This window comes from Pelodiscus sinensis, chromosome 1 (genome assembly GCF_049634645.1).
Source record: "Pelodiscus sinensis isolate JC-2024 chromosome 1, ASM4963464v1, whole genome shotgun sequence".
Taxonomy (NCBI): domain Eukaryota; kingdom Metazoa; phylum Chordata; order Testudines; family Trionychidae; genus Pelodiscus; species Pelodiscus sinensis.
In genome coordinates, this window is record NC_134711.1 from 10,074,222 (window position 1) to 10,096,174 (window position 21,953).

The window sequence follows — 21,953 nt, forward strand, 5'->3', positions numbered from 1 at the left end:
ATAGAAACGTGAGACCCACTGCCTCACACTACAAAACTACCAATATTAAAAACTTGAGTTTTACTATTATTGTCCATTGGTTTTTCCTAGGTTGATGGGACCCTCAGATAACCGGAATTTTTAGATATCCGGAACCCCCTAATCACTGAGCATGCTGGATAACAGAGGTTTTACTGTATCTCTGGTTCATTGACTTCCCAGCTCATTTCAAATCTCGGCTGGGCAGGCGTGTCTTTTCCACATGGTCTGCAGAGCTGTTCATTTAACTCCCCTTGTATTTTTACCTTGTTATGGAATATAACTTAGTGAATGCAGCATTTAACGCTCCTTTCAGTGCTGCCTCACTCAGAGTAACAACACTTTGGCACTTCATGGTAGGTACCACTGAGTGATCTTGACAGAGAGGCAGGAGTTCCAAACACCATACCAAGACTACTGGGTGTTTCTCACACGGGGAGACATAAAGACTTTATTCACATTATGGGAGTCTGTGCCAATAAATGCACAGCTCCTCAATGGAAAGACTGTGAAGCCCTGCCACAAGGAGAATGGTCATGAGACATCCCAGGGCCACAGAGTCAAAGAGAAGTCATATGCCAGAAGGAATGACTGGGTATCAGTCTTTATTTAGTTTCGTTTTAGTGAAGGCATGCAGAGAAAAGAACTTGCCTCGTTCCAGTATAAAACTTCTTCTAATGAAATAACTTATTCCCCTTAGAGATCAAGATGTGACTTGAAAAAAATGTTGGGCACTGAAGGCCTTTTAAATTTAGGGGGAAAAACGCATAACAAGAACCAATGGTTGGAAGTTGACGGCAGACAAGTTAAAATTAGAAATAAGCTCTGTATTTTTAACAGCGAAGGTGATCAGTCATTGGAACAGACTATCAAGGTAAGTGTGCATTCTCCATCTCTTGAAGTCTTCCTGGAAGAGATGCTTTAGCCGAACACAAATTTTTGGGTAGAATGGTTAAATTCTGTGACCTGTGTTACATGGGAGGTCAGACCACATGATTTCAAGGTCACTTCTTATTTTAAGATCTACAGATTTATGGCAGCACACATGCATGCCTTCCATTTGTGTTACTTTTGCCAAGTGTATAGTGGAGATCCAGAAAATGTTAGGATTCAGCAGGGATGGGTTAGAAAATTGTACAGAGGCTATTATAACACTGTTGTATAAAACAGTGTGTCTCAACCTTTCCAGACCAGTGTACCCCTTTCAGGAGACTTATTTGTCTTGCATACCCCAAGTTTAACCTCACTTAAAATATTTGGTTACAAAATCAGAGATAAAAATACAAAAAAAAGTGTCACGGCACACTATCGCTGACAAATTGTTTACTTTCTCATTTTTACCATATAATTATGAAATAAATCAAATAGAATATGTATGTTGTACTTCCATTTCAGTGTATAATGCATAGAGAAGTATAATAAACAAGTGATTGTATGAAATTTTAGTTTGCAACTTTGCTAGTGCTTTTTATGTAGCCTGCTGCCTGTAGCCTGTAAAACTAGACAAATCTCTAGATAAGTTGATGTACCCCTTGGAAGATTTCTCTGAACCCCCAGGGGGTAAATGTGCCCCCGGCTGAAAACCTTTGATATAAAGCAGCAATAAGCCTTCATTGGAATCTGTCTGTCTCAACCAGGAGAGCAGAAACTGAAGGGGTTTAGAGGGAAGAATGAAAATGATTCAAGAGGTGGGAAGTTATCCATATGAAGAAAGTTGGAAAAGACAGGGACTGTTCAATTCATAGAGGACTCAAGAAAGAACAGATGTGGTAAAAGTATGCAAAACGATGAATGATGTAGAAAAAAGTACCCTGGGTGCACTTATTTACCTTCTCTCCTAACACAAGAACAAGCGGCCTATCCGTGAATTAGAAAGGAAGCTAATTTAAAACTGATAAAAGGAAAAACTTGTTATGCAAAGTGCAATTAGCCACTGGAACTCATTGCCGCAAGGTACCAACGTGACAGTTTGAAGGTTATACTATGTTGCCAGGCTGATTTTGTATAAACTCTGTTGTGTTCCAGCCTCCGTTTTGGGCATCACCTTCACTGTGTGCTTCACTATATATTGTAGAGCCATGTTGGTTTGCACCATCTCACTTGTGTTAGGCAGTGGCTAGTGCTTAGGTGTCTGGAACGAGAGGGCCATCGATGGCTGTCAATGGCCATCAACTTGGCCTGTCACCTTTTAATGACCCTCCACACTCATGGGGTTGCAACATGGGACTCCCTCACTACATCTACACTGCTTCCCTCTTGCGGAAGAAGAAATGCAAATGGAGTGTTCGTTAGTTTATGTTACGCTCTTATTTGCATATTCTCTTCCAATCCTTTTGGCAGAAGAGAATTTTGCACAAAAAACCACAGTGTAGACAGGGCCGTTTTACGCAAAAAAACCCTTTTGCGCAAGAACCTTTTTTCAGCAAAAACCTCTTCTGCAAAAAGGATCGGAAGAGAATATACAAATGAGAGCATGACATATGCTAATGAGCTCTCCATTTGCATTTCCTCTTCCCCAAGAGGGAAGCAATGTAGACCGTAGCCTCAGTAGACAGAAAGGAAAAGAAGGGTTTACACAATGCTTTTTAAAAGGAGACAGGATTTCTAAGGCTTAGTCTGCACTACAAAGAATGGCATCATTATCTGAGTCAAGAGATAGCACTTTGAGGCACTTGGAAGAGGGGAAAGTGATCAGGAATATTCAGCCTGGATTCACCAAGGGCAAGTCATGCTTGACTGACCAGCTTAGCTTATACGATCAGGTAACTGGCTCTCTGGACATGGGGAAGTCAGTGGATGCGATTATACCTTGATTTTAGCAAAGCTTTTGATACGGTCTCCCACAATATTCTTGCCAGCAAGTTAAGGAAATATGGATTGAATAAATGGACTGTAAGGTGGCTGAAAAGCCAGCTAGATTGTTGGGCTCAACAGGTAGAGATCAATTGCTCAATGTCAGGTGGGCAGTCAGTTTATAGCGGTGTGCCCCAAGGATTGGTTCTAGGGCCGTTCAACATTTTTATTAATGACCTTGATGAGGGGATGGATTGCACCCTCAGCAAGTTTGTGGATGACACTAAGCTAGGGGGAGAGGTTGATACGTTGAAGGGCAGGGATAAGATCCAGAGTCTAGGTAGGGTCTAGACAAATTGGAGGATTGTGCCAAAAGAAATCTGATGAGGTTCAAATAGGACAAATGCAGAGTCCTGGGAAGAATTCCAAACATGGTTACAGGCTGGGAACCGACTGGCTAAGTAGCAGTTCTTCAGAAAAGGACCTAGGGATTAAAGTGGAAGAGAAGCTTCAGTGTGTCCTTGTAGCCAAGAAAGCTAACGGCATATTGGGGTGTATTAGGAGGAGCATTTCCAGCAGATCTAGAGAAGTGATTATTCTCCTTTATTTGGCTCTGGTGAGGCCACATCTGGAGTATTGCATCCAGTTCTGGGCCCCCCTCTATAGAAAGAATGTGGACGCCTTGGAGAGGGTCCAGCGGAGGGCAACCAAAATGATGAGGGTCTGGGGCACATGACCTACGAGGAGAGGCTGAGGGATTTGGTCTTATTTAGTCTGCAGAAGAGAAGAGTGAGAGGGGATTTGATAGCAGCCTTCAACTTCCTGAAGGGAGGTTCTAGAAAAGTTGGAGAGGTTGTTCACAGTGATGATAGATGGAAGAACAAGGAGCAATGGTCTCAGGCTGCAATGGGCAAGGTGTAGATTGGACATTAGGAAAAACTATTTCCCTAGGAGGGTGGTGAAGCACTGGAATGGGTTAGCTAGGGAGGTAGTGGAATCTCCATCCCTAGGGATTTTTAAGTTCCGGCTTGACAAAGCCCTGGCTGGGATGATTTAGTTGGGATTAGTCCTGTTTTGGGCAGTGTGCTGGACTCGATGACCTCCTGAGGTCTCTTCCAACCCTTAGATTGTCTGATTCTATGAAGAGTGTGAAAAATCACACTGCTAACTGACATAGCTATGCTGGCAAAAACCCTGGTGCAGACACAACGGTGCAGACACAGTGCTGCTGCTGACATAGCTAATGTTGCCTGAGGAGATTGTGTAGTTGTGCTGTTGGAAGGACTCCTTTTTGTTGGCTTGTACTACAGCTCAACTAGGAGGCTTCCCAAGGAAACCCTGCTGGCATGACTGTACTGGCGAGGACTCTAGAGCAGAAAAGCCCCAAGCCAGGGAGAATAATCACCCAAAGGAGACAATGGAGCAGGTGGAATAGAGGACAAGACTCTGTGCAGTCTGGTTCAAATAGTCCCAGTGTAACCAGAGGTCTGATCCCAGAGAAGACCCTGATTTATTTTCCTCCCATTGTCCTATTTGAGCCTTAAATTCACAGTTTAGAGGCCCCAATTCATGCATTCTAGATTTCACTGATAGTCACCTGAGAACAGGGATGGGCTGTAATTACAGGGGTTCTTGTAGAGAAGCCGAAGAAAAGACAGTTTAGATATGGCTGATTTCAGGGGACAAAGCTGTTACAAAGGAGCTAATCACATATAAAAGTCAAACTCAGTAGATAAATCAGTATGCGTTTTTCTATCCCATGTGCTGCCCACTCACTGAACCTTGATGCAACGATTGTTTCCCGCGTTAATCTTATTTTTTTTTTGGAATTGTTCAAAGATTGCATACCTTTGTTCCCACTTCTGCTAATCATTAAGGATGTGTTGAAAAAAAGTATTCACATAACATTAAAATTGCCAAAAACCTGACAGAGGTGATCAGCAAGGGTAGAGGCAATCCAGGCACGATGAAATCAGGTTGAGGGGTTCGTGATGTGTTAGGCGAGATCAAAGCTTCACACAGTCCCGTGTCAGAACTTAAGGCTGATAGCTTGCAAATGAACATTGCAGTTTTCATTTCTTATTTTGGCCAAGAAGCGGTACACTATCTTCTCAAAAGCTGTGAGCAAAAAATGGCAGCATCTGGGACTTGACATTGAAATGACTTGTGGATTAACTGGTGGTCTTTGAGCGGCTTTAGCAGAATTGCAGTCTTCTGGGTTCATTGCATTTAAGGAAGCTGCTGCTTCAAAGGCTGAAATGTCAGGGATATTTGTGCACTAGAAAGAGAAACAATCCCGAATAAGGTAAAATCATACCTGGCGAATTTGCAAAGGAGGAAGAGTCATTCGATCTCAAAAAAAGTTTTTGAATGCAAGGTTTTCAAACCCATCTTTGACACAATATCAACATAATTGCGTAATAGGTGGAGTATGTATGATGAAGTCAGAGAAAGATTTGCTTTTTTGACAGGCGAGAAACTGAGAACTATCAGCAGCAAAGACCTAAGAGGCAAGCTAGAAACTTAGCAAGCATCCGCCCGGAGGATTTGAACTCTGGCAGTTTTGAAAACGACCTTGAACTCTTTGGTAGTTTCTGAAAGTCAGTTTTTAAGGTTGACTCAGAGATTAAGTCACTCAATGAGCTCTCCACCTACACTCACAAAGGGTCTTTAGCTGTGAGTTTCCTTAACACAGAAACAGCATGGCATTTTTTCCTTCTATATCCTACGCTACTCATGAAAGTTTCAAGAAGCTAAAATTAATCAAGAGCTAGCTAGGAATGTCCATGGGGCAGGTAGGGTTCAGCGATCTGGCAGTTAGTTCTACAGAGAACTCGGGAGCAAGGTAGGCAGGCTGGGAGGAGCCAATTAAGGAGATTGCTTCAAAGAAGGCATGGAAAGTCTGATTGTAAAAGTTCTTGGCACCGCCTGCTATTTTTTTGTTTGCTTTTGGTTTTGACCAAAGTGGGGAGGGCCCTGCGACTGAGCCGTCCAAATGGGCCCAGAACACTCTTGGCATGGCACAGCGGCTGGGGAGATAGGAGGAGTGACACTGATCAAAACCCAAGACTCCCAGGAGAAGTAAGGTCTTTGAAGGAGGGAATTGCTAGTGAGTTTTTTTTTTTTTTGCCTAGATCTTTACATCTCTTAAGCTTCTTAAGCAGGAGACAAGGTGGGTGAGGTAATACCTTTTATTGGACCCACCTTGGTTGACAAAAGAGGCGCTTTGTTTCATTGAGAGCAGTCCAATAAAAGATATTACCTCACCAGCCTTGTGTTTCTCATATCCTGAGGCCAATGTTTGGCTTCAACAACACTGCAAACATGGCTCTTAAAAGTAACCTGTGCGTTGGATGTTCTCTTTAGAAGCCTGTATTACTCTTTTGAGCTGCCACGTGTTCCCCAAAGAGTTAAGCTATTCACCAGGTTTCCCACATGTGCAGAGCTCTGGGGACTTTTGGGGGGGTCAGTCAAAACTGGTATTGTAGCCTAATGTGGAGGGGATGGGGCTCCCTGGGAGTGTGCCAGAGTAGACAGATATAGAGACAACGTTTGGATGCTGCTCAGACCCAGTGGGCAGAAAGGTATATGGGGCTGAAAAGTCTGGTTCAATACAGCAGTGTGGCAGCTATCTACAAGGGGAACTTGGCCAAGGTGCGTGATGAACTGTCTGCACTGTTTATGAGCCTACACAAACTCTATTTTGAATATGCTAATTTTTGCCTTCTCTATGGTACGTCTGTTTCCATGTGAGGTTGAAAACGCCAAAGGCTGGTGGCAAAAGAATAATAATAGAGGTTAGTTCACCTTTATGAACCAAGAAATTGGAAATCTAGTCACTTTAGTTGGTCTCGGGCCCAGGACTGGATGGCAGGGGGAAGTTACCATGGCAACAAGGTCACCTGAAAGACTTTTGTGATCACATGGGGAAGTTGGCAAAAGTGTCCCCTGATCCAGGTGGACTGAAAGCTTTTAAAAAGACAGAGGCTTAGGTGGCCATTTTCTCCAGTCCATGAGGAAGAGACCACTCCCCACATAATAGCTTGCCTATAAGTAAGCGGTATCCTTCCCGCCTGCCTTCCAGGACACCAGTGGTAGAACTTTCCTCATGGTCTGTGCTATTGCAGCCAAATAAGTCACTGACAGTTCTTAGTTCATAGTTCATAGTCTGTTGTATTTAGTGAGCTCACAAAAGCCTAAGAACTGTCTTTTCCCAGTTTGCCCTTTTCTGTATCTTGTGGTTGGAACTGGCCAAAATTTTCACGTAAAATATTTGAGGTAGAAAAAAAAATGCCAATTAGTCAAAATTCAAACTGCTCACAAAGCAAGTTTGGATTCAATGATACTCTCAACTTGAAAAAAAAAAAGTTGGGAAAAAGTTTGAAATTGTTGTCCTTTTCTAAATGTTTAAAATCACTTTGTTTCAAAATGTAAACTAATTTAGTTTTAAAAAAGGGCAAAGGGGATGGAGAGGAAAAAGTAAAATTGAAATGAATTTTTTTAGTTGACTGAAACTAAAAAAAAAGTCATTTTTTTGTTTTGTAAATAGTACAGAGATTTCAACTTTTCATCCTATTTAAGATGAGAGAAAATGCTGAAATCTTAAACATAGCTGAAGAACAACAGTGTTTCCTCCTCACCTCTACATCAAAGTGTGTCTTTCCAAGCAGCACATGCAGTCTGGGATGGTTTTTGCAGAAAGATTTTATTCTCATGAAAATCAGGAGTCAGAATTTCATTCAGCATTTCCTCTTCAGCACAAAACTACGCTTCCAGCAATACATCGTTAGCTTTGTATGTATCAATTCACAAACTAATTCAATGAGGCAAACCTTCTGTGATGGACTGGGCCAAGTCTGGGCACAGCTGAGGGCGTCCGCTCAGGGTGAATTGCTCAAATCCGGGGCTCCTTACAGCCCCCAGACTGGTGACTTTCCCAAACAGGCCACAAACCAGTCCCACAGAGCGCTTCAGCAGCCTGCCTGAAGCCTCACGAGCAAAACCCCTCCGGTACCCCAGCAATAACCATGCTCCAGATGGCCCCAGGCCTCATACACAGGTGGGGGGTCCTAGCACCCAATCCCACCTACCCCGAACAAGTTCTGTCCGGTTCCAAGAAACCAGCCACAGATCCCTGGTCAATTTACCCTCTGGATCTTACCCACAAATCACGCTGAGCCAATCCTTTAGCATCTAACAACTAAAGGTTTATTACCATAAGAAAGAAAAGCATGAGAGTAAGGTTGTTAAAGGAATAGTACATTACATGCATCGAATCTCCCAGTCCTCGATGCAGGCTCTAGCAGAGATGTTACAGCTGCTGGTTTAAAAGTCCTTGTTGCACATCCTAGAATCAGGATGGGTCCACAGTTCTTCTTGTCTCTTCTATCCCTGCATTGCTGCCTCTGGGATGAAGTGCTGAGCTGAGAACAAGATGGCGTCAACCACATGGCCTATTTATCCTTCCTTCCTGGTCCCTTCTTGGCTGTAGCAGGTCACCTGGCCAGAGGCCAATCTCTGTGTTCCCTGCTGGCAGCTCTCAGATGACAGCCCCCATTCTTTAGGTGTGTCCTTGGCCCATTGAGAGCCATTGTCCCACAGGGCCTCGCTAATTAGCATGTCCACAGGCCCGGCCCTGCCCAATGCTTAACCACATGCAGGGAAATCTTCAGTATCCATACAATTACATGCTAATAATTGCACACACAGACATTATACAAACACATGAACAGAGTACATAGGATTATCAGACAGTAAGTTTCTATTCAATACCTCACATGGCCCCCTTCTATACCATTTTTGGGGCCAACTCCCTCACCTATGGGTGCATCAGTGATCTGGCTGCTCCCCTCAAGATCCAGTAACGTGACACCTTCCTTGATACACAAGGCCAGACCTTAAACCAGATCTAAGAGGGCTTGTGATGAATAGGAGCAGTGCTGGCCAGCACTCAGTGACTAAGGGGTTAAACTCAGATAGCTAGCAAGGGTGTTGGCAGGGGGCCAGAAGAACCAATGGGGGCACACTGCTGAAATTTTAATTGGATATAGATACCTGGTTTGCTCTTTGGTCTTCTTAGTTAAGGGCTGGAAGGAGCAACATGCAGTAATCAGAATTGCCATGCCTACAAGTGGACTGAAACAAGAAGAGATTGTGAGTAAATAAAGGGAAAATGTGTAGTTAGCTGCGATCAGGGTATTTTTCTTTGTTTTGGTTGTTTGGTTAAACTTCTCTGTGTGAATTTATGCCTTCCCTTCCCATTTATTATCTAGGGGTGTGCCTACACAGCACAGTTATTTTTAAATAAATTTGAAATAACAGATGGCTTATTCTGACTTCTGTAAACCTCATTCCATGAAGAATAACTCCTATTCCAAAATAGCTATTTTGAAAGAGCTGTAGTGTGGATGCTCCACTGCTGCTATTTCAAAATATCTCCTCGTAGGGCCATTCAAACTAATTACTCCCCAGTGCCTCCTGGGGCTCTACAACAAGGTAGCATGTCCACATTAGGGAAGCCTGTCTCAAACTAATTTTGAGGCTTCCCTGTAGTGTAGATGTGCTATTTCGAAATAAGCTATTTTGGAGTATTTCTTCCAGAATAGCTTATTTCGAAATAAGTGTGCTGTGTAGACATACCCTAGCAGCATACCTAGAGATATTCTCTGTATTTTAATTTGTTTCACTTATTTGCTCTGTAACACCTAGAAACCAAGTATGTTTTATCAAGGACATCTTTTTTGTTTTGGCCTTTTTTGTTTAAGGCAAAAATTTGATTCTTGTGTCCTGGAAAGAAATAGGTCTCTGTGGGTATGTCTAGACTACATGGCTCCATTAATGGAGCCATGTAGATGAGTTTACTAGGCATAGGGAAATGAAACGGCGATTTAAATAATTGCTGCTTCATTTACATCATGGCTGCCGCGCTGTGTCGATCAGCTGTTTGGCGGCACAGCGGGGCACTCTGGATGCTCCTGGTCAACAATGGAAGCCTTTGTCGACCGCTCTGTTATGCCTTGTGGAATGTGGTTTCCCGGAAAGATCGACAAAGGCTTCCATTGTCAACCGCTGAGCATCCAGACTGCCCCGCTGTGCCGCCAAACAGCTGATCGGCACAGCGCGGTGGCCATTTTGATGTAAATGAAGCAGCGATTATTTAAATTGCCGCTTCATTTTCCGATGTCTAGTAAACTCATTTACATGGCTCTGTCAATGGAGCCATGTAGTCTAGACATACCCACTGTGTGCGTGTATGCATGCCTCAGACTAAGAGGTCAGCTACCAGAGATTGCAGTCTATTTTCTCTTTGTTTTTCAAGCTCTCTTGTGGTAAAAGAGCCTGGAGAATCCAAGTGCTTCCTTCCTAGATTCAAGAAGAAAGTTTTTTTTTTTTTATTTCACCCAAAAGTTGGTGAATCTGTAACTCTGGGGAGTTTTTGTAACCAGTGTCTATAGACGGAAGGTATTTAAGATCTTCTGCTATCGGAGTGCCAGAGTGGGAAAGAGCCCTGACAGGACAGATGAGGACTCCCTCCCTTCAGCTGGCTATGCTGACTTTATGTCTGCTCCTTCTGGACCTGTCTAGTGCAGAGGGCATGTTAAGTCCATTTGGAGGTGGGAAGGGAAGTAACAGTAATGGGAGGTGCTTGTCAGAGGGAGGAAGACGCAGATGCAGAGTTTGATATACTCCACCCCACCATTCCTCAGCTGGTGGAATTGTCTCTAGGGGACTTTTTTTTAATGTATGCAAGCAGGGCCATCCCTAGGAGAGGGTGAGGCCCGGGGAAACCTCCCGCAGTGCCCCAGGCATGGGGTCTGGGGCACCTCTGGCCCCACTGCAGGCCTTGCCTCTTCTCTGCCCTCCACTTTCCACCTCCACTCCAACCCTTGCCCCTCTGACCCCTAACACACTTTTGTCCCCTCCCCCAAGCTGTGGGATTACTGGCAAGTTTGGCACAGGGCAGCAGCATGGGTAGCAAGAGCTGGAGCAGCCAGACAGCCTGTGCCACTGCTCCCTTCCAGCCTGCAATGCTCTGCTTCACTGTGAAGTGGTTTGTGCATTGGCCTGCTAAACCCAGGGTTGTGAGTTCAATCCTTGAGGGGGCCATTTAGATATTGGGGTAAATCTGTCAGGGATGGTACTTGGTCCTGCTATGAAGGCAAGGGACTGGACTTGATGATGAGGTGATAGGGAACAGCCAGCATGGATTTGTGATAAACAAACCAATCTGATAGCCTTTTTTGTTAGGATAATGAGTCTTGTGGATAAGGGAGAAGTGGTGAACGTGGTATACCTAGACTTCAGTAAGGCATTTGATATGGTCTTGCATGATATTCTTATCAATAAACTAGTCAAATACAACTTAGATGGGGCTACTATAAGGTGGGTGCATAACTGGTTGGATAACCATTCCCAGATAGTAGTTATTAATGGTTCACAACCTGCTGGAAAAGTATAAGTGCGGTTCCACAGGGGTCTGTTTTGGGACCGGCTCTGTTCAATATCTTCATCAATGATTTAGATATCGGCATAGAGAGTACACTCATTAAGTTTGCAGATGATACCAAACTGGGAAGGGTTGCAACTGCTTTGGAGGTTAGGGTCATAATTCAAAATGATCTGGACAAACTGGAGAAATGGTCTGAGGTAAACAGGATGAAGTTTAATAAAGACAAATGTAAAGTGCTCCACTTAGGAAGGAACAATCAGTTTCACACATACAGAATGGGAAGCGACTGTCTAGGAAGGAGTACGGCAGAAAGGGATCTAGGAGTTATAGTGGGCTACAAGCTAAATATGAGTCAACAGTGTGATGCTGTTGCAAAAAAAGCAAACATGATTCTAGGATGCATTAACAGGTGTGTTGTGAGCAAGACACAAAAAGTCATTCTTCCGCTCTACTCTGCCCTGATTAGGCCTCAGTTGGAGTATTGTGTCCATTTCTGGGCACCACATTTCAAGAAAAATGTGGAGAAATTGGAGAAGGTACAGAGAAGAGCAACAAGAATGATTAAAGGTCTAGAGAACATGACCTATGAAGGAAGACTGAAAGAATTGGGCTTGTTTAGTTTGGAAAAGAGAAGACTGAGAGGGGACATGATAGCAATTTTCAGGTATCTAAAGGGGTGTCACAAGGAGGAGGGAGAAAACTTGTTCTCCTTGGCCTCTGAGGATAGAACAAGAAGCAATGGGCTTAAACTGCAGCCAGGGAGGTTTAGGTTGGACATTAGAAAAAAGTTCCTAACTGTCAGGGTGGTTAAACACTGGAATAAATTGCCCAGGGAGGTTGTGGAATCACCATCTGTGGAGATATTTAAGAGCAGGTTAGATAAATGTCTATCAGGGATTGTCTAGACAGTACTGGGTCTGCCATGAGGGCAGGGGACTGGACTTGATGACCTCTCGAGGTCCCTTCCAGTTCTATAAGAGAGTATTTCTCCATATGTATGTGGGCTGGGCTAAGCACAGTGGGACAGGAGAGGATGGTGAGGTGGAGTGAGCCGACTGTCTGGCTGCCCTGGCTCCCTCCACTATGGTGAGTGTGTATGTGTGTGGGAAGGACAACTTCCATCTGGCCCCTAGATATACATGGAGGTAGCCATTTAGTAGAACAAAACAGTGTCTGTCACACAGCATGACCTTGCACGCCTTGTCATGTCGTGGGAAAGGATGCCATTTTGCAAGCGTACAATTGAAAGCATGACTAAAAAATGTCATGCCGCACCACTGGCAAATCTCAACAGGTGTGTGTATAGTAAGGCTCTATCTGATGTAAGACAGGACAACACAATTGCCCTGTTAATCATGGCTTGGATGTAATAAGCCGCTTATTGTATGTGTCTTTCCTTCGAATGACTACAAACATAAATGCTGAGGTTTACCAGCACTGAAATAAAATGAGTGCGTAAGGCAGAGGTGTCAAACCTCAACTGACGTTATTTTCAATATTGAATGGGAGCTCCGTGAAATGACTGGAGTGCCAAAAAATGCTATTTCCCCTTGGAAGTAATCTTGGAAGATCCCTCAGTGACAAGGCAATGCCCCACTTATACAACAGATTTCCTTCATATTTCTTCTTGTCCTGCCCGCCACACACCCCTTTTTGTCTTTCTTTTATTCTTTATGGGGTTGGAAGCTTGGAAGGCATGGGGGACGGACCAGAATGCACAGCAGATAGAGCATCAAATCTGTTAAACAGAACTTCATTCGACTCCTACTTTCTACATTTCTAGGGTACTTATATGGCCCTCCTCACCATGTTACTTGAGCAATTCACTGTTGTTAATACTAGCCCCATTTTACAGACAGGAAACTGAGGCACAAGGGCTAGAGCCACAGAGTTGCCTATGTTACTGCAAATAAAGCCCCATAGGTGGCTACATTTCTGCTAGCACATGTAGAAATAGCCACCCATGTCCTAAGGAGCACATACCTAAGTCCCAGTGGGTTTCTCAGACTCGGTGTGTTCCCCACCTATTGACCCAGCCCAGTAGGTGAACCTTGAGATTGCCTGAACCTGAATGACAACATCCAGAGATGGAGGTGCCCCTTGCCTTTGCTCTTCTGCTGTAACCTTTATACTAGTTGTCCTCATCCAGGATGTGGAGGCTCTGGGTTCAATACCTTCCCTCTGTCATTTAAACCTGGCTCTCCCCAAGTGCCCCAGCTACTGGGCCCCAGGGCATTCTGGGGTGTGTTGCTGTCAGTCTCCCTTGTTTCATGGGGTTTCAATATATAAATATGCATTGGAGAGGGGAGACTGGCACCCAGCTGTCCCACATTTCAGGTGAGCACCCTGAGCACCGGGCTAAAAGTAGAAGTGGGGGAGGGGTACCGGAGCTGTGGAGTTTTGCAAGAGGAAGGTCTGAGGCTCCTGACTCCAGAACAGAGTTCCTGGCAGGAGGTCCCTAAAAGTGTGTGGGGGAGGTCCCCGGAGCCCAAAGCATGCCCCTTCCTCCCCCTGAGTCTCTGCCCCCAAGGCCCTGCTCCTGTACCACCTCTTCTCCCTAGAACCATTCCCCCTGTCGCTCACACTTACGGCTGGTAAAAGTGGGAGGGGCATGTCCCCTGACACACCCTGTTATAGCACTAATGAGTGTAGACCAGTCCTTAGTCAACAGCGAGGCCCCCATGGAATGAGCTTTGGATCAGGCTGTATGTGCTGCTCGGCAGAAGTGGGTTTTGCAGGCTGACACAAAAGAGGAGAGGATTGAGGCATCGGGGACTAGTTTGTTCAGGCACTAGAACCAAAATGGGGAATTATATCTGTACGGTCAGGCCATCAGATGGTGCAAATTGATGGAACTCCAGAGAACTCAACAGTGCCAGGTCATATCACCCCTGCTGAACAGCTGCCCTTTGGTTCAGGTAGACACCAGGGCTACGTCTACACTGGTATGATTTTCCGCAAATGCTTTTAACGGAAAAGTTTTCCGTTAAAAGCATTTTCGGAACAGAGCGTCTAGATTGGCATGGATGCTTTTCCACAAAAGCACTTTTTGCGGAGAAGCGTCCGTGCCAATCTAGAAGCACTTTTGCGCAAAAAAGCCCCGATCGTCATTTTTGCAATCGGGGCTTTTTTGCCGAAAACAAATCTGAGCTGTCTACACTGGCCCTTTTGCACAAAAGCTTTGAGCAAAAGGACTTTTGCCCAAACGGGAGCAGCATAGTATTTCTGCAAGAAACACTGATTTCAGACAGTAGGAAGTCAGTGTTCTTGTGGAAATTCAAGCGGAAAAACTTGCCAGTCTAGATGCAGCCATTATGTGTGTTGTTTATGATTTACTGAACACTGGCAGTAATCTCTGTGATAATCCAGTGCGTGAGGTGCTATCGCTCACAGAGGTGGACAGATGGAGACAGATGGAACCCAATGTCTGCTACAGATCCCCATCGAGGCCTAATCCGGAGACAGCAGGAGTCTGGTTCAGCCCCCGCGGTGGAGTTTTGAAGGTCCCTGTTTCAATCCTTGGTGTATTGGCTAAGTTGTCTCCTTGCTACACGCACACTCCCAAGAAGTGGCCATGCATGCCTCGGGATGCAGCTCAGAACTATCTCTGTACTTCCCAGTCCCTGTCCCAAGCAGTTTGCAATCTAAACATCCATGCAACTCAGTCCAGAGGCAGGTCCGAGTTCAGGCCGGTGTGAAGTTTGTTGTGGTGGATTTTGCCATCATTATATTTGCTCTGATTTTGAATGGCACTTCTTTTCATGGGGGAAGCCGCCCTGGATGCCTTTGAGGAAGAATTGCTTAACCATTTGAACGATTCTTGGAGGAGTATGACAAAGAAAGGACCAGCTGTGAAAGGGTCAAAGGGGTTAATTTCCCCCTCTGTGCTGCCAAGTGACTTTAGCATTAGTGAAAAGTATTGGAATGAAATCTCTGGAAAACAAGACCCGCTGTTTGGGACAAATCCGGATCCCGCTGAAGCCAGTGACAAACTCTCGCTAATATCAGTAGTATCGAGGTCTGGCTGTTTAGGCACAAACAGGGACAGCATGGGAAATGTAGCAGCATCATTCCGATGCTGCTGTGCTAAGTCTGATTCACGTCTGACTAGGCTGGACCACATCCAGGGAGGTTCACTTTCCAGGCAAAGCTTCAGTTGCTGGCACATTTGTGGAGTAAGCACATGGCTTTGCAGCATGGTAGGTACTTCTTAACGATACAGACATCGGCCCACTAGGAAGTGAGCTGAGACCACCAAATGTACTTTGTCTCCCCTACTGATCGTTGTCACATGCAGGGGGTTTAACTCATGAGACTGAGTGCTCTGAAGTGGGATGGTATTTTTGTGCCCAAAGCTGGGAATGAGCGACAGGGGTGGATCACCTGTTCTGTTCATTCCCTCTGGGGCACCTGGCATTGGCTACTGTCAGGAGACAGGCCACTGGGCTACATGGGCCTTTTGTCTGACCTGGCGTGGTGGTTCCTATATTCTTATTCAGTTTTACCCTCCCTCTAGACATGCATGCTCTGCACTTACTATCCTCTTCTATCCCTCAGAGGGAATAGCTGCTGCAGAATGCTGCAGGGAAGAGAACAGGAATGACTTAGATTTAGTTGATAAAGTGCTTTTCAGGTACAGGCCAGAGGAGGCTGCAGGAAACCTGCCCCCAGGAGGTAAGTGGCAGCTTAAGATCCTGGAAGGGTGGGAGGAGCAAAGCCAGCTTAAACCAGCTCTTCTGTAGTTAGTTTACAGCATTTAAAAGTTTAAACCCTGCTGCCCCTGGCTAATCTACCATCTCACTTGTCATGAGTAATATTATGTCTGAGGACGGCATGTACATCAGATACTCATTAAACAGTTAGATTGTAAGCTCTTATGTTCCTTGTCTTGGATTGGGCCTTGATCCTGAAAACATTTATGTGCATGCTTAACTGTAAGTATGTGAGTAAGCCAGTGACTTCAGCAGGCAACTCATGAGCTTAATATTAAGTGCATTCCTAGGTTTTTGCAGTTTGGGGTTGTTGAGCCCTATAACTTTCAATGGAAAGTCTCCCATCACTTTCATGGGCTTTGGCTCAGGCACTGGGCTTGTAAAGTGCCATACAAATCTATGGACCTTAGACATAATAAATAATATAACAATAACTGGAGTCATGGGCAGATTTCCATTATGCCAAGTGCCCATTGGCACACATACAATGTTCTCACGAATGTCAACTGCATATTTAATGCGCACTCTAAGGTTTGAAATTCTGCCTCCGTGGTGGACGTCATCTGTGCTTTTTTATTCCTCTGTAGGTTTGTCCAAATATATTTATATGTGCTAAGAAGACATATATAAGTTTGGAAATATGCACTGTGTTGTACACATGCCAACTTTCTGCAAGGATTTCAGGCAGTGGTGAAGGTAAGTTGAGTGAAAATGTTTTTGTGAATGTTCAAAGCAGAGAAAGTTTGAATCTTGTACAATACAATTAAAATGTGTATTTTAGTGATAACTGAATCAGACATAAACACAAGGAAAATATGAGAGAAGAAAGAACTAAAAAATTACTCACTGTCGACATGCTCTGAATTAATTTGCTAGGTAGAAACCATGATGTTGATGGAGATATTGTATCGGGAGCTAGTTCGACAGTGAGCAGAATAGCCACTAATACTGTGTTGATAGGAAGGACTTTGACACAATTTGAAAGCACGAGTGATATATTAGAGGATAAAAATAACAGTGTTCATTATAGGGTCCAATGGAAATAATTTGTGCTGCGGGCTTTTTTTGTTCTAGCAATGGATTATTTTATGAGGAATAGGTTTTGATTTCTCAACTTAGACGTGCTGGCCACAAACAGTACTTTCTGGGGATTAGTGATTGATCTTTCTATTTCTCAGCTTTCTTGCTTTCCTTTATAGCTTCGACTTCCCAAGTTTTGTGTGTGCTCTGCAATCAAACACAGAAAGACTTCTGCTGAAGCAAGAAGCCACCAGCAGACAGATATATTTCTTCCTCCTCCAAATCTGCTCTTAGCCTAGCTGTGATCTGATGACCAAGGAAAAACGAAAACTAAGTGTGGCCTTCTCTCCTCTTTTCCTATTTGACTGTTGAGAGAATTCTCCCTCCTGGGTGTGTTCAGACCACAGACATGCAGGGTCAAACCCTGAAGAATATTATTCCCATTGACTGCACGACGTATTTGGCAAGGATTTGAGCCCTAGTCAGGAAAGCATACACTCAGTGCTGAATAAGAATATATCACGGGGCAAGTTTCCCTGGTTATGTCCTTGGATTTTTACTACAAACAGACCTCTCACACATCAGTGGCAAGTTCAACTCCAACTGCGTTATTTACGATCTGCTTTATACATGCTTGTTTCGCACAATATAAGATTTAGCTCCTTTCAAGGCAAGGGGCTCTCACCTCTAAGTTCTTGGGCTTCTTCAGCCCTTTCTTCCAACCTTGCTCCCTTCTACTGATGCTTCCTGCCTCTCTTTTATCTCTTTCAGCTGTGGAGCTGACTCACTAAGCTGAGGATTCAAGCCTTGTCTACACTTACTGGAGGATTGATGCTCTGGAGATTGATCTCCCGGGGTTCGATTCAGTGGATCTAATAAGGGTTTGCTAAATCAAACGTTGAGGGCATCCCCGCCAACTCTGTATGATGTTACTGGGCTTTTGGTGTGAACATGCAGAACATTGTTGCACCCGTTCTTGTTCTTGGCCCCAAATTTTGTACGAAGTGGGCCAAGTGAGGTGTCTGTTGAAAGCTTATGCTTTGCTGACTCTGTTTATGTTATACCAAATAAAAGCAAGCAGGATCTTATGAGGGGGATAAGGCAAAAAGCCACATTTATTGTAAAGATAATAAAAAAAATAAAGATAGAAGCAAACAACGTTGTTTAATTACTTATTCCTATCACTACTTAACCCTTATACACTTATATATATATATAAAACCATTCATTCATACATCCATTCATTCAAGTTCTGTATATAGTTACCAGCCTGGAAGTTGCTTGTGACAGAATACTGGCCAGGTACTCTGTACACAAGTGATGGTAGTGGGGAGCGAAGTCCTGATCAGATGCGCATCTGAAGCTCCTGGTGGGCTGGCAGCAGAACCATGGACTCTGATTCCATAGTTTTTTAGTCCAGTTCTTATAGGAATTTTTTCCTATGCCAGTCTATGGAAATTGCTGCATCATGCTGATGTCTCCAGGGTGGCTGCCAGGTGCTCATCAGTGATCTTATCAGGTGGACCTCCAGTACTTGGTTTTCTCCACTTGACACCTTTTGGTTGCACTGGCACCTGATGCCTTCTTTAGCCCTTTGTTGCTGTATTCTCAGGCTGGCACCTCTCAGAACCATTCATTCATCGTCCAAGCACTCTCTCTCTCTCTTACATACATTCCCTAATTAATGTTTCCCTTACAGTATTTTGTATAATAATAAAAGTTGTAGTTACAAAAGTTTCTGGGTGGTATTGCTTAAAACATTCTCTGAGTGCTGAGTAAAGTTACAATGTTTTAAAGAGAACAGGAGTCAATTATGTAACAATGCCCTTAGTCAATTACAGGGCTTGGCTCCCATAGCAGAGTTAGTGGCTTGACAATGCATTGTTACAATGTATCTCTGCAATGTCAATTTCAAGCAGCCCCCTTGCACAAGCTTGAGCATGCCCTGGGGCACAGAGGGGGGGCTGTTTCTGGCTACATAGGATTATATTCTTAACAGTTCTAAGTTACATGACCTAATACATTATATTCTAAAGGAGCAATAATAATAATAAATCTAAACATTTAACAATCTTAACAAATAATAATAATAATAATAAGAAGAATTAATAATAAATCTAAACACTTTAAGTTGTGGGGAACAAATTATGGGTAGTCACTTCCATTTGGGGGAATAATTTTCAATACATTAATATGTTATCCCTACATTTATACTATTCATACGAATGCATGATTTTTGGATTTGAGGTTATAAGCATTGGCTATGTACTTGTATGCCAAGTATTTGCTTCTAGGAGCTATCAACAGGCTTTGCCCATGTATTATGAAAGGTTGGATAGACAAGTGAGATGGAGTACTTGGCTGACAATGGACCTTAAGTGGTGCCAATCCACATCTAAGGAATTTTGCTGTGAACTTGCAGATCAGCATGCAGCAATGGCTGGTAAGGACCGCTTCATGCATGGACAGGGGACTTGCCCTGGGCAGGTGGGGGAGGGGCTAGGTTTTGGGCCCTCTGGAAGGGACAGGGTCTCAGGTAGGGATGAGGCCTCGCCTCCTCCAGCCAGCTCTCAGATTGCTCGGCGTCAGGCTCTGGTGGCAATTTAGAGGGCCCGGGACTCTGGCTGCTGCTGCTGCCTCTTAAAATCACTGGTTCCTGAAGTGCTGCCCTTTTTGTCTCCCTGCCAGTGGGCCTGGGCCGAGGATGCTTTCCTAAACCGGGCTTTGGCCTAACAATATTATACAACAGGTATAGCCAACATATAGCCCCTGGGACAAATGGAGCGATAGCGCTCTGCAGCAGATCATCCACACCTTGTATTTGGAGATGCAGCCCCATGAAGAGTGAAGGTCTCAGCACATGCTGCTCCCTTTGAGCTGAACAGCTGTGCTGGGACAGAGCATTTCATAGCAGGAACTTCAGTCCCCAATACTTCAAAGTGCAGGGCAGCTGCAAGAGGCTCCATTTGTTTCCAACTGAAGCATCCAGGGGGCATCTGAGAAGTGATCAATGGTTCTTTTTCATTGGGAAAAATGGGGATGTCCCACAACCAGGGAGTAACCAGTCAGTGGTGAGCTGCTATTGCCATGTTTGGCTGCCTAATAATGGTTCTCACACAATTATTTTTATTGCTCTATCTCTCCCACCACAGCCCGCATAATCTACCTTGTCTTTTGGACTGTAATCTCTTTGGAAGGCCCACTGACGGAGGGACAGAAGGAGCAATTGCCCTGGGACCCATCAATTCAAAGGGGTCCAGGGACCTGTCACTGCTGCTACTGTGGCAGCTGGCACTCTCGGCCCTTTAAATCTCCGCTGGAGTACCACATTGGCTTCTCCGTACGGCTCTGTGGGCTGGGGCAGGGGCGCTGTGCTCAGGGTGGTGCTGAGGGCTGGTTGCCCCTGGCCCTGCCCCTTTGGGGAGGCACAGAGTCATGCCCTGCCCACACTTTGCCTTGGGGCTCATGGTGGCTGTCTGCCCCGCTGCTCTTTGGGGCAGGTACTACCGTGAATTAGCATATATAACCCCTGGGTTATACACATTTTTACAAATCCTGCCGCCCCTCTCCCCCCGTGGAGTATACATGTCCATGGGGTATGGACCATTAGAATTGGGTCAGCTCCGCTTCACTGCAGGGAGGGCCTGACGAGCTTCCAGTGTGCCTGCGCTGGGCTCTCCATTCCCCTACCTGGAGGAGGGTGGGTTGTGTCTGGCTGCGGCTGCGCAGGGCCTGGGCACGAGTGCTGCTCCCCTCCCGCAGGCTGGCCAGCTTGCCCACGCTGCGCTCTCCATTCCCCCCGCTGGCAGAACAACAGGGGGATGAAATGCAGGACCTGTGGGTTATACATGTCCATAGGTAATCTAAGGGTTATACACGAGTGTGGGTTATACACAGGTGCGGGTTATATACGCTAAAATACGGTACCCTTTACGATGTTTGTACAGTGCTGAGCACAGTGCAGTTCTGAGCTTGTCGACTTCAAGGAACTTTTACAATAGCAGTATTAAATCACCACAATAACCTGGGAACATTTTTTGCCTTTATTGTTAGAGCTGGTCAAACACCACAAAAACTGAAGTTTTCAAGTACCTAAAAGGGTGCTACAAGGAGGAGGGAGAAAAATTGTTCTCCTTGACGTCTGATGAAAGGACAAGAAGCAATGGGCTTAAATCGCAGCAAGGGAGGCTTAGGATGGACATTAGGAAAAACTTCAAGGTGGTTAAACACTGGAATAAATTGCCTACAGAGGTTGTGGAACCTCCATGTCTGGAGATATTTAAGAGCAGGTTAGACAGACACCTGTCAGGGATGATTTAGATGGTGCTTGGTCTTGCTGTGTGGGCAGGGGACTGGACTTGATGATCTCTCAAGGTCCCTTCCAGTTCTTGGTGTTCTACGATTCTATGAAAACCATGTGCACAAACACCTTAAATAGCTCTTTGGTTTATCTGTATTGATAGTACTTATTTTTCAATATGCAAAACAAATGTTTGAGAAATTGGCTAATCCATATGTGAGTGATCATATCCACACATGAATAAGAGGATTCATGCACGAACAAGAGCATTTGCCATTCATTATTTGTTATTTTCACTCATTGGTTCCTACTGATCATTTTTTAAAAATCGCTAAGCATCCACTCAGAGGGCAGAAAAGATGCCATGAGGGCAGGTGACTGGACTCGATGACCTCTCGAGGTCCCTTCCAGTCCTAGTATTCTATGATTCTATTCTATGATTCTATGACTTAGTCTAGGCTACACTAGAAGAGGTTTGAGGATATAATTATACTGGTACATCTGTATCAGCACATCTGCAAGTGTGGACATGTTTTATACAGTACCTGCTAAAAATGCTTTTGTTGTTATGCTTATACTAGTTTGCCAAGGAAAATAAATGATGTTGGCAAAAGCACTTTTATGCAGAGGGAGGGATAGATCAGTGGTTTGAGCATTGGCC

General features: G+C 44.6%; 1 long non-coding RNA gene across 2 annotated transcripts; it reads left to right on the plus strand.

Annotated features, from left to right (window-relative positions):
- The first annotated feature begins 642 nt into the window (after positions 1–642).
- On the plus strand, positions 643–18,099 carry LOC142826490 (uncharacterized). 2 transcript variants are annotated; one of them, XR_012900657.1, is made up of 3 exons: positions 643–892; positions 16,560–16,668; positions 17,172–18,099. It is a non-coding gene; the product is annotated as an uncharacterized LOC142826490 (long non-coding RNA). The 2 variants fall into 2 exon arrangements; XR_012900659.1 differs by lacking the exon at positions 643–892 and adding an exon at positions 14,837–15,459.
- Positions 18,100–21,953: the final 3,854 nt, after the last annotated feature.